General features: G+C 36.0%; 1 pseudogene; it reads left to right on the top strand.

Annotated features, from left to right (window-relative positions):
- The first annotated feature begins 347 nt into the window (after nucleotides 1-347).
- On the top strand, nucleotides 348-11240 carry LOC126729027 (peroxidase 29-like; annotated as a pseudogene).
- The last annotated feature ends 457 nt before the right edge of the window (nucleotides 11241-11697 follow it).

Below are 11697 nucleotides of genomic sequence, written 5' to 3' on the forward strand. Positions count from 1 at the left end.
AAATATTGACATATGTTCCTAACATGATTCACATATGTCCTAACAGTTTGACATGCACCGTCTTGCTTGTATTCATTTAGATTTAATTAGTTCACACATGCATGGTAATTAAATTTGGTCGGCCTCATCTTAGATCTACTATCGATATCATATATTTATGCTGTAAAAGGAGAAGGTAATATGTGTAACTGTTACAAATACTTATGTAAGTGTGGTTACACGTCTAACGGTTACATAAAAATAAAAATTCCTACAAAGGGACTCAGCATTTCATACGGGGGAAGCCCTCAAGATTCAGCATTTTTGTGGGGGTAGAGTTCTAAAGAGGGTCTGAGCTTTAAGGTATAATGGGGTTTCCAATGGTTTTGTTTTTGTGGGTTTTTGGTTGTTGCTTCTCTGCTAGTTTGATTGCAAAGGAGAAAAGGGTTGGTGGACTTGAGCTACACTTCTATGAACATAGGTGTCTTAACGCTGAGATGATTGTCAAAGAGCTGACGAAAACAAGTATGCTGACAGATCCTACCACTGCTGCATCCCTTCTAAGAATGGCTTTCCATGACTGTCAAGTTGATGTATCTCTCTCTCCCTTTCTCGCTTATTGGTGGCTTTGTTTCAGAAATACTAGAATATTATACTATGATATAGATATTGCATGGCAATATGACAAATAATTTTAATATTCATAGCTTGCATTTTTCTTCTTACTTGACCGAAATGTTTATGCAAGGTTGTGATGCTTCAATTCTTCTCAAGGACTCATCAAGCAGCTTGACAATTGAAGGATCGTCTGAAAAGAATTTCGGATTAAGAAAGTTCGATCTCATACAAAACATAAAAAGTTCTCTTGAGGAAGTCTGTCCTCATACTGTTTCTTTGTGCTGATATCATTCAGTTAGCTGCAAGGGAGGCTATTTATCTGGTAACTTAATTTACTTATTTATTAATTTATTCGTTTTAGATCTTGAACTAATTAAGTTTGATTTCTGAAGGCACCAAATAGTGATGATAATTAATTTATCACCAACCAAAAACTTATATTTGTTTTTAATATTTTGAGACGTCTTGATGAACATGCAAGTAATTCCATAAGGTTTAATTGTTGAAATTGAAGTTTATTCCTTATGCTGATCAAGGAAAAATAATAGAGTTATGCCAAGGTTATTGCAGTCAATGGTCAGTTGTTTGATTGATATATACACTATGTCCACTTTGTATAGCATAACATGCATCGAATTTCTTGTTATAATTTCTAAATTTTCTGAGTTTTATGGAAAATGTACTAGTTAGTTACCATTAATTATAGATGCCCATCAATGTAAAAGCAAAAAGAAAAGAAGTTTACAATCTAGCCAAAACCCAAGTCTCATTTGCTAATTATGTACTTAAAATTTGTAATTACAGTCAGTAGGACCATTTATACAGGTTTTAACTGGTAGAGGAGATTCTTTTTCTGCAAGCAAGGAGAGAGCTGATCATCTGCTTCCTACTGCTAACATATCAGTCAATGAGTTTGTTAATTTTTTCGAACGGCATATCAATATTAGTTTGGAAGAAGCTGTTGCACTTATTGGTATATGCTAATTTTTTCCTTTCTTCAATTTCTTTTTCACCTTTTTATATAATCAACATAATTCAAAGAGTCAAAAGAGACTGTCAAGGCATGGGTTCAGCATTATTTAATTGGAACGAGTGATATAGCTAAATAAGAGTACCAGAAAGAATTTGATGTCGTCCAACAAAGAATAAACATAAAATCATTTTGGTAATTAATCATATAGACATCCATATATTTGAGAGTTTAAATAGTGTAGAAAACATTTTGAACGTTTAGACCTCCAATTTGCAAATTACTAATTCAAACTTAATGACAAACAATTAATGTGCGGAATATGAACATAAGCTTAAAACAGAATTGATAAATAATCTAAACCAAATAAAATCACATCCACAGCAGAAATTAAATGGAAAAGATTAAGGGAAGAGAGATGCAAATACAAGGACAACACACGATGTGTTATCGAAGAGGAAACCGAAACCCTTGACGTAAAATCTCTCCATCGCCCTCCAAGCGGTAAACAATCCACTAAAGAATGTAGTTGGGATACATGAACAGCAGAAGACCCTCCAAGCCTAATCTACCCAATGTACCTAAGCCCTTTAAGCTCCTATTCCAACGAGGTTACACCGAACCTATTTCTTCTTTAACTTACCAGATTCCGCTACTTGACCATAGTATCAATTAATATGAAATTGGTCTTTTCTTAACTGCTTTCCAAACACCAAATGATCTTCTCACATATATGAGTATGGTGAGAAAAAGTTTTGGTAATGTACCTCTCAAGGATTTGACAATGAAGAGGAAGAGAGTAGAGGAATTTGAAGAGTCTCTATGTGAAGACTATGGATGAATCAATCTTATTTTTCTCTAGGGTTTCTCTCTCAAAATTCTCTCAAAAAGCTCTCTAAATATCGTGGGTATAAGGGTCTATATATAGTAAGGTGAGAAGAAACGTGAAAAGTCAATTTTTTCCCAAACAGGGTGGTTTAGCGACTTGGCCTCGCGACTGGGTTTAGTCATGAGTTTAAGCCGCAAGTTAACGGTCTGGCCAGCCTGGGACATTTCCCTTGTAATGTAACAGCTGGTATGATTCTTCAGCTCCCTTGCATGCTTTACACTTGTGCCAACTTTAGTAGCTTGCCTGTCACGAGTCACCTGCGAGTCCAGCCACGAGTCTCTGCATCCTTGCACAATCTTGAACATTTCTTCACACTCTCTCACTCACTACCCTTATATGATTCCCACCTAAATGAAGGGTTACTAATTGCTAAAATACAAGCAAATTTGACACGAAATTAAGCTAATAAGATGGTTGATAAAATTGAACCTTACAATCTCCCTCTTTGGCTATTCCGTGAAAAAACCCTAAAACAAACTCTAGACTTAACATGTGAGCTGGGAACAGGTGAACAAAACTCACTCACACCTAACTCTAGAGTTTGATAAGCTCTTGAATCATATGAACAAGAATCTCCTGAAATATAACAACACAGTATCATTATTGTATGAAGAAAAACTTGTAATTGCATATTAGACACGCATAATGTGATCAAGCAAAATGGAATTAGAAATAAACCATGGCTTGACCAAACAGGCAATCACTATAAAATAGTGACCATAATGCTCATTCATACTTGGAATGAACATCCGGATATACAAGCCAATAAGCTCAATGCAAATCACTTGCATGCTCAACACTCAACCAATGCACAATACATAAAATATATGCATTTAGGAACAAAATACTACAAGAGTACAAGAGTGAGAATACTTAAAGAAAATGCGTAACATTTAGCTAGGAGTATTAGACAACAAAACAAAAAGGTTGCATAAGCATGGTATAAACCATAAAAGCCTACAAACGCATGGAAACAAACCCTAAAAGCTTACAAAAGCAACATGCATACAAAACATAAATGTACTGAATAACAACTTTAAATATTAACAAACCAAAGTATCCTAAGTGTTTTAAAACAGATCTATGAGTTTTAAACCAAAACAATAACCCAAGTGTTTTAACATATCAAACCCATAAACTATAATAAACATAAAGTATAACTAAAGCATAAACTAAAAAATATAGTTTGTGACAAGCTCCCCCTTAAAATGACACTCCCCCTCAAGAGCTCAAGAGTTTTCTCTCAAAAGTTCTCCCCCTTTTTAATCGAAATGGCCAAAGGGTCACTGCTGGGTGCTAAAACTGTCAAACTTGGCTGAAAGTATGTTGAGCTGATCTTGAAGTGCTGCCATCCTATCAGTATGCTCATTTTAAACCTCTCTAAGTCCATCAATCCTCTCCAAAATGATCTCGAATGCATTAGGAGGTACCTCTGATGAGGTTGAAGCTTTACTCCTCTTGCCTCGGCTTCTGACATTGAAGTTTGTTCTATAGTCACTGTCTCAGTCTCTATTTGGTCACCTTCACCTTGATCACCTACCTCTTCATCACCTGGAAGACGGACTTGAATCCTGATGACGGTTAGCTTGTTGATGGCTGAAGGTGTAGGTATGGGGTTGATATCTTAAGGGATTTCAACACCTTTTACTCTAAAAAGCCTCATAAGAAGGCTAGGAAAGATCAGCTTGGGCCTAGAGGTGGTTTTAATCTCATTCATAATAGTGTCAAAGATGTGAGAGCTGATGTCAATGAAAGTTTTCTCCTTAAGTTCCATGAGGAAGATAGCTCTAGCATTGTTGATTGTAGTCAACTTTCTCACAGGGTATAAATTGAACATCATGATGGTGGTTAGGCACCTCATGTTAGCTGGAAATGCTATAGTGTTGAGGCATCTCCTTTCTCTTTGTCCACTAATGCGACTTTGGACAGTTTCTATAGATAGCATCTTGTCCTTGTAGTTGGTGAAGTCAGAGTCCTCTAATCCTTCAAGCCCTAGCACCTCATCAATGTCATAGGCATCTATGGTGAATTCTTTTCGTCTAACCCAACAGCTCAACTCATCCTCTCTTATCACAACATTTGCATAGAATTCTCTGATTAAAGGCTCACAAACAGCAGGTAGGTCACTCAACAATTTATCCCATCCTCTGCCCTCAAAACAACCTGGAATGAAGGTATCCTTCAAATCCCCTAAGCCAACAAACCTTTCCTGTAATTATGGTTCACCTCAAGAAAGAATCGCTATATCTCTCAAAGTGTTAAACAGACCTAAATAGGTTATAGTCCATTTTCAACCTTTTGTCAGCTTTCTTAGCAGGAGTCTTTTTCTTTGTAGGAGAAGGGGCCATCTGTGAACAAGCAGAAAATGCCACAATAAAGAGCACAATAGATGGACACTCAAAACATTAGTAACATGTTATTGTTAAAAATATTGCACCAAAACACTCAATCAAGACATAGTTCAGAGTTAGGTGTTGAATGAGAAAGCTTAAAGAGAGAGGTATAGAACAACCTATTAACACAACAACTCAAACAAAAAAACATTCTAGGTTACAATCCCAAGCACAAAATACAACAACCAATACTCAGTTGTATAGAAGCAATGAATACCATATTTATCCCAGAAATAAATATGTCTATGGGACATATCTAAATGATTATGATATGATCAAACCAACACAGAGCAGACAGTATCCTTAAGGCAAAAGCAACATTCATGAGAACAAAAAACTGTAGCAACTAAAAATCAAGACATTATAACCCAACAAACAGAACTTAACCAAATTAAATAAAAAATACTCACAAACAGAGTATATCAAAGAAACAATATCATATGACAATGTAACCAATAAACATGGGTATGAGAATTACCAATCAACATAGATCAGGTCATAAACTCTAATAGTGAAATGAAACATGAAAGTAACCATATTAAGCATCCTAAAAACAAGATCAACCAAGCCCAAACATCCAAACTCAATAAACATGAACCCAGCCCATAACCAAAACCACAGACATCATAAAACTCAGTAACAAGACATAAATCTAAGAAAACAAAGCACAAAACATGAAATATGTAGTGAGAGAGAGAAAACTCATACCTTTTTCTTGAAGATTTGAGAATGAAATGAAGCAAAATGGAAGTTTGTTTGAGAGTGACACGGTGAGCTTGAGAGTGTTTCAAGTAAGGAAGGAGATGAACAGTCAGAAATGTTCGAGGGAAAACTAAAAAGGTTTAAAAACTGACCCATTTTGTGCAAAACACATGATTTTCGCAACTGAAACAAGTCTCATTCTAGTCGCCAGAGCCAGCCGCCAGAACACTTGGAAGAAAACTTTTGAAAAAATTTTCTAAGTTTTTTTTGCGATTGGAAGGTCCACTAGCGAGAGAGTTATGAACTGAGCCGTGAAAATCTCTGTGTACCCCTCGCGACTGGACCTTCCACTTGCGAACAAGTCGCCAACCTGAGCCACGAAAAGCATGAAATTCCAAAATTTTGAAAAATATTCTAAGCCTTTTTCACGACTGAAGCATTTACCTGCCAATGAGTCGCCAGTGAGTCGCGAAAAATCTCTGTTATGGACTCGCGACTGGGGCATGCAACTGGTTCTACTCGCGACTGAGTTGCCAGAACAGGGCAACTCAATTTTTGAATTTTTTGACAATTTTTGCAAAAACAAAGTACTTTCTAAAAACAACTAAAATACTCAAAAATCTTTTTGTGGTTGATCAGCAAAGACTGAACATGTGAAAACACATTTAATCAAGTACAATCACATGAATGAATATGACATTCATTGAACATAGACATGTGTGTTGTGTGTGAATATCAAAAATGAGATAGTCCTTAGTCTAATGTGAAGCTTCAATAATCAATTCAATCAAGGCATACACAACTAGCACCAGATAATGTGACCTATCTCAATTATAGAAATATGCATATATGACCTCCCACATAGGCTTGAGTACGATATCTTTGAAACTTTTCATTTGGCTCTATTTTTGACATAGCATTTGATCTTTTTGAATCAACAAATCTCATTGTGAGATTAATGCCTGAAATTTTTGATATTTCACTTTGATGAGTTAGCCTTTGGCTTTTTGGGCATCATACAATTTTTAAAATTTTTTTTCTTTGGTCGCTTTTTCTTTTTCCTAATCAAATACTAATATGTGTGACAAGCTTTTTGCAGCTCAATATCTCTTTTCATTTGGAGATTTACATTTGGTGAGCTCTTTTAGCTAAAAAAATAAAATAAAGAGTGGGAAGATAAATAGACACAAGTTTATACATGCCTCAAGATCAACAAAATCATTCACTAATCATTCATAACAAGGTTGAAGATCTATTTACAATAGTCACATAGATTTCAAAATTTATCCCACAATGATATGAGTGCATAGAGAACAAGTTATGCTCGTAGATGCACAAATTCATTTGCAGAAAGGTACAAAATAAAACATATTTTGAGACAAAACTCAGCAATGTTGATCAATATTTTTGGATTTTCTACTTTTTATGTGGTTTTTGGATTTTTGACACACAAGAAGAAAGAGATTGATAAAAAACAACAATGTAAAAATATTTTAAATGAATGAAAGCAAAATCAAACAATTTTCAATTCACATAATCAATAAACAAACCAACAGTCACTTAACATAGGAAGTATTAATGTATGAATATGTTGTAATGCTTATGCATGAGCACCCTTTATCACCCATATGTCACGTGCATTTATGGTGATATCCTTAAAGGATTGGGTACGAGAGTTAGGACTTTCAAACCTTCTAGTGAAGCTTTCCAAGCAGTTGGTGAATGCACCAATCATCTTCATCATGTCCATCATTCTGGGATCACCACATCGATCTCTTGATGGCTCAACAGCCCAAGTCCTCTTGTTATTTCTTGGCCTTTTTGACCTTTGATCACTAGCATTCCTCAAGGCTCTCAACTTATGACAATTGGGTCAGGTGTGCCATTGTAGTCTGCAATGATGACACACATGGTTCATTCTAGGACCTCTTTGCGATCATGGAAGAGATTTTGCTCTGGTTTCAAACCTGACCACAGATTGATTACGGGGCTTGTTCAACACCAGCTGGTCAGTTACATTCTTCTTCTTCTCAACATTTGCCTTTTCAACAATAATGGCAAATACAACCGGCTCTTTGGCCTTCACAAACTTCACTTCTTTAGAGATGTTCACAGCTGAACTACTTTCTCCAGCGCATCCTAATCTGGTTTTGTCGAAGAAGGTCTTTTAAGAGGAAAGGACATCATCAAGCTTCTTTGTAGAAACTCGCTCTACCTTGGCATTTCCTTAAACCACCTCAAGCTCGAGGAATTTCACCTTGGTATAAGCTTCAGTTAGCTCGCCATTTAGCGTTTTTATCTCACACTTGGCCTCCTTATATCTCACTAAGAGACTTCTATAGTCCTCTTTTACCTTCTTCATCTTCTTCACAGCCACCGTGGCCACAAACGCATATTCTCCTGATTTTTCAAGGAGTGAATTGTAATTCTCTTGAAAACCGGCTGTACTCTCATCTTCTTAAGCATCCGATTCTTCTACAATTCCTATAGACTCTTCATCACTATGCTCCCCAAGTTCTTGCACAAGTAAACTCAAGTCCTCCGAAGACTCGACAGGAGCAATAGTCATGAATGCGGAGCAATTTCCTTCTTCATCACAGCTTTCCTTAAAATTAGAATATGATGAATCTGAGTCATTGAGTGTTATGGAATATGCCTTGCCCTTCATTCTTAAGAAAGTGGGACATTTCTTTTTGAAGTGACCATGCCCATTACACTCAAAACTAGTAATTCCCTGTGTAGTTTGAGATTCCTTTCCATCTTTCCGTTTGAATTCCTTTTTATCCTTCTCGGAACCTTGGAATTTTCCTTTATCACCAAACTTTCCATTGTCCTTGAATTTCAAGAACTTCCGGAAGTTTTTCACCAGGTAGGCAACATCCTTTTCGACTACATCCTCATTCGATGAGTCTGGAACTTCCACCCTTTCATTTATAGTCTTGAGAGCAAGAGATTTGCTCTTCCTTTGATTGGGCAATGACAGTTTGTAAGTCTGAAGTGAACCGATCAGCTCTTGGACTTTGATTTCATCTAAGTCTTTACTCTCTTCAATAGCTGTCACTTTGGCATGGAAGCTTTCTAGTAATGAATGAAGAATTTTCCGTACAACTTTTGAGTCCTCTGTTTTCTCTCCCAGGTTAAACTTGCTGATGACAACTTCATTTAGCTTACTATAGAAAGAGTCAAAGAACTCATCCTCACTCATCCTAAGCTCCTCAAACCAGGTAGTCAGCATTTGTAACTTTGTGTCCTTAACTTTCTTTGTACCCTCATAAGTGGTCTCCAAAATCTACCATGCTTCCTGGGCAACGGTGATATGAGAAATCCAATGGAATTCATTTGGGGGCACACCACAAAAATTGCGTTAAGTGCTTTACTATTAACATTTGACGCCGCGAGGGCTGCCTTATCCCAAGTAGATTTGGCTGCCTTCGCCTTTCTCTAACCTATTTCAACAGCATCCCAAACAGTTTCATCTATAGAACATAAAAATGCTCTCATCTTTACCTTCCAAAAGGCATAGTCGCTACCATCAAAATATGGTGGAGCATTTAAAGATTGAGACTGGTCCAGCTTAATATGGGGTCAAGGATCATACTATGGTAATGAAACCAATAAAAGTGTACCCATTCTAATACCAATTGAAAGTTCAAATAGTGTATAAAACACTTTGAACGTTTAAACCCCCAATTTACAAATTACCAATTCAAGCTTAATGACAAACAATTAATGTGCGGAATATGAACATAAGCTTATAATAGAATTGATAAACAATCCAAACCAAATAAAATCACATCCACAGTAGAAATTAAATGGAAAAGATTAAGGGAAGAAAGATGCAAACACAAAAATAACACACGATGTATTATCGAAAAGGAAACCGAAGCCCTCAGTGTAAAACCTCTCTGTCGCCCTTCAAGCAGTAAACAATCCACTAAAGAATGTAGTTGAGATACATAAACAACAGAAGACCCTCCAAGCCTAATCTATCCAATGTACCTAAGCCCTCTAAGCTCCTACTCTGACAAGGTTACGCCGAACGTATTTCTTTTTTAGCTTACCAGATTTCGCTACTTGACCATAGCATTAACCAATATGAAATTGGTCCCTTCTTAACTGCTTCTTAAACACCAAATGGCCTTCTCACAGATATAGGTATAGTGAGAAAAGGTTTTGATAATGTACCTCTCAAGGATTTGACAATGGAGAGGAAGAGAATAGAGGAATTTGAAGAGTCTCTATGTGAAAATTGTGGATGAATCAATCTTATTTTTCTCCAGGGTTTCTCTCTCAAAATTCTCTCAGGAATCTCTCTCAAAATTCTCTTAGGAATCTCTCTAAATATCATGGGTATAAGGGTTTATATATAGTAGGGTGAGAAGGAATGCGAAAAGTCAGTTTTTTTCCCAAATAGGGTGGTCTGGCGACTTGGCCTCGTGACTGGGCTGAGTCGCGAGTTCAAGCCGCGAGTTAACGGCCTGGCTAGCTTGGGATTTTGTCCTATAGTGCAACAGCTGGCATGACTCTTCAGCTCCCCTGCATGCTTCACACGCGTGCCAACTTTGGCAGCTTGCCAGTCGCGAGTCACCCACAAGTCCTCCAGCTGCGAGTCTCTGCATCCTTGCACTATCTTGAGCATTTCTTCATACTCTTTCACTCACTATCCTTACATGATTCTTACCTAAATACAAGGTTACTAATTGGTAAAATATAAACAAATTTTGCACGGAATAAAGTCAATAAGATGGTTGATAAAATTCAACCTTACAATATTTGTTTAAAGTCTTTTTTGTATTGAACATTAGAAACGTCATCACGTAATGTATGGCAACAACCTTCATATCATGATACAATGTATACATGTAAGTTAATTTTAGATATTTTTGGAATATAGTTAATGTGGTACAGTACTTATTAATTATTGGTATGGTGCACTACATTTGTGTACTTTTAGAATATCTAATAATTTAGAATAAATGAAGCTTTTCCACTAATTAAGATAACTCTTATAAAGAAAAAATCATCATATACTAATTTATGCCAAGAGCATTTTAATTCAATGTTATTGTCTACACAAATTGTAGGGAAAACAAATTGTCAGTTATTTATAGTAGTAGCTGATCCTGTTGGTGCTGGGCTAGACATTATTCCAACATTTTTTTGCTTTTGCAATATCGAAAAATGTCATGAAGGACACAAAATACCCTCTAGGCTCTAGCTAGTAAAAACCTAAAGCATTCTAAATCAACTATATACAGTCACAAGATATTGTATTTGTTATTTGGTCGCAGTAGCTCATACTCTGGGCATAGGCCATTGCCGAAGCTTTCAGGAGCGGCTTAGGCCAGTAGTTGATCCCACATTGTCACCTATCTTCTCGTTGGGGCTACAAACAATTTGTAGTGATCCTTATTTATCAGATGTAGCATTTGCCCTAAATGATAACTCTGCCTTAATATTTGACAATCAGTACTTCATTGACATCCAAAATGGGAGAGGACTGCTCAAGATTGATTCTGAGATTGCTAGCGATCCAAGGACAATGCCACATGTAGTTACGTTTGGGAATGACATGAAGCGGTTTTTCAATAAGTTCTCATCTGGGTTTCTGAAGCTATCAAGCCACAAGGTTTTTGTTGGAAAAGAGGGAGAGATTAGAAGAAGGGACTGTAGGTATAAAAATAACTAGAACCCAATTTTGTTTAAAAAATGTTTGCATGGAAATGTGATTGGTGTCATTTTTCAATAATATAAATATCTAAATTACTTTTTTGTAATTAATAACATATCAATTTATAAGATTTTTGTAATAAAATTTGAATCAAGACACAAAAATTAACTATGATATTTGGGCTAATAACAAGCATCACCAAGATTATTTTAAAATATCACATTTGCTCCATAATTACAAACGGTATTTGATAGTACTGTTTGTGAATTTCTCTTCCAAAAACTAATTTGTGCTTAAAACAAACAAATCTTATTCAGAGTTATTGGAATTGACTTAAAATAAAGGAAATATAAAGATAAAACAAAATTGACTTGATAAGTTATGAAAAAGTTGTGAAAACTGTAACATTTTTGTTCAAAATATCATCCATAAAAATAAAAGTCCCCGTGCAAGCTTTGGTTTAGTTAAGACCACG

Source organism: Quercus robur, chromosome 5, assembly GCF_932294415.1.
Source record: "Quercus robur chromosome 5, dhQueRobu3.1, whole genome shotgun sequence".
NCBI classification, from domain to species: domain Eukaryota; kingdom Viridiplantae; phylum Streptophyta; class Magnoliopsida; order Fagales; family Fagaceae; genus Quercus; species Quercus robur.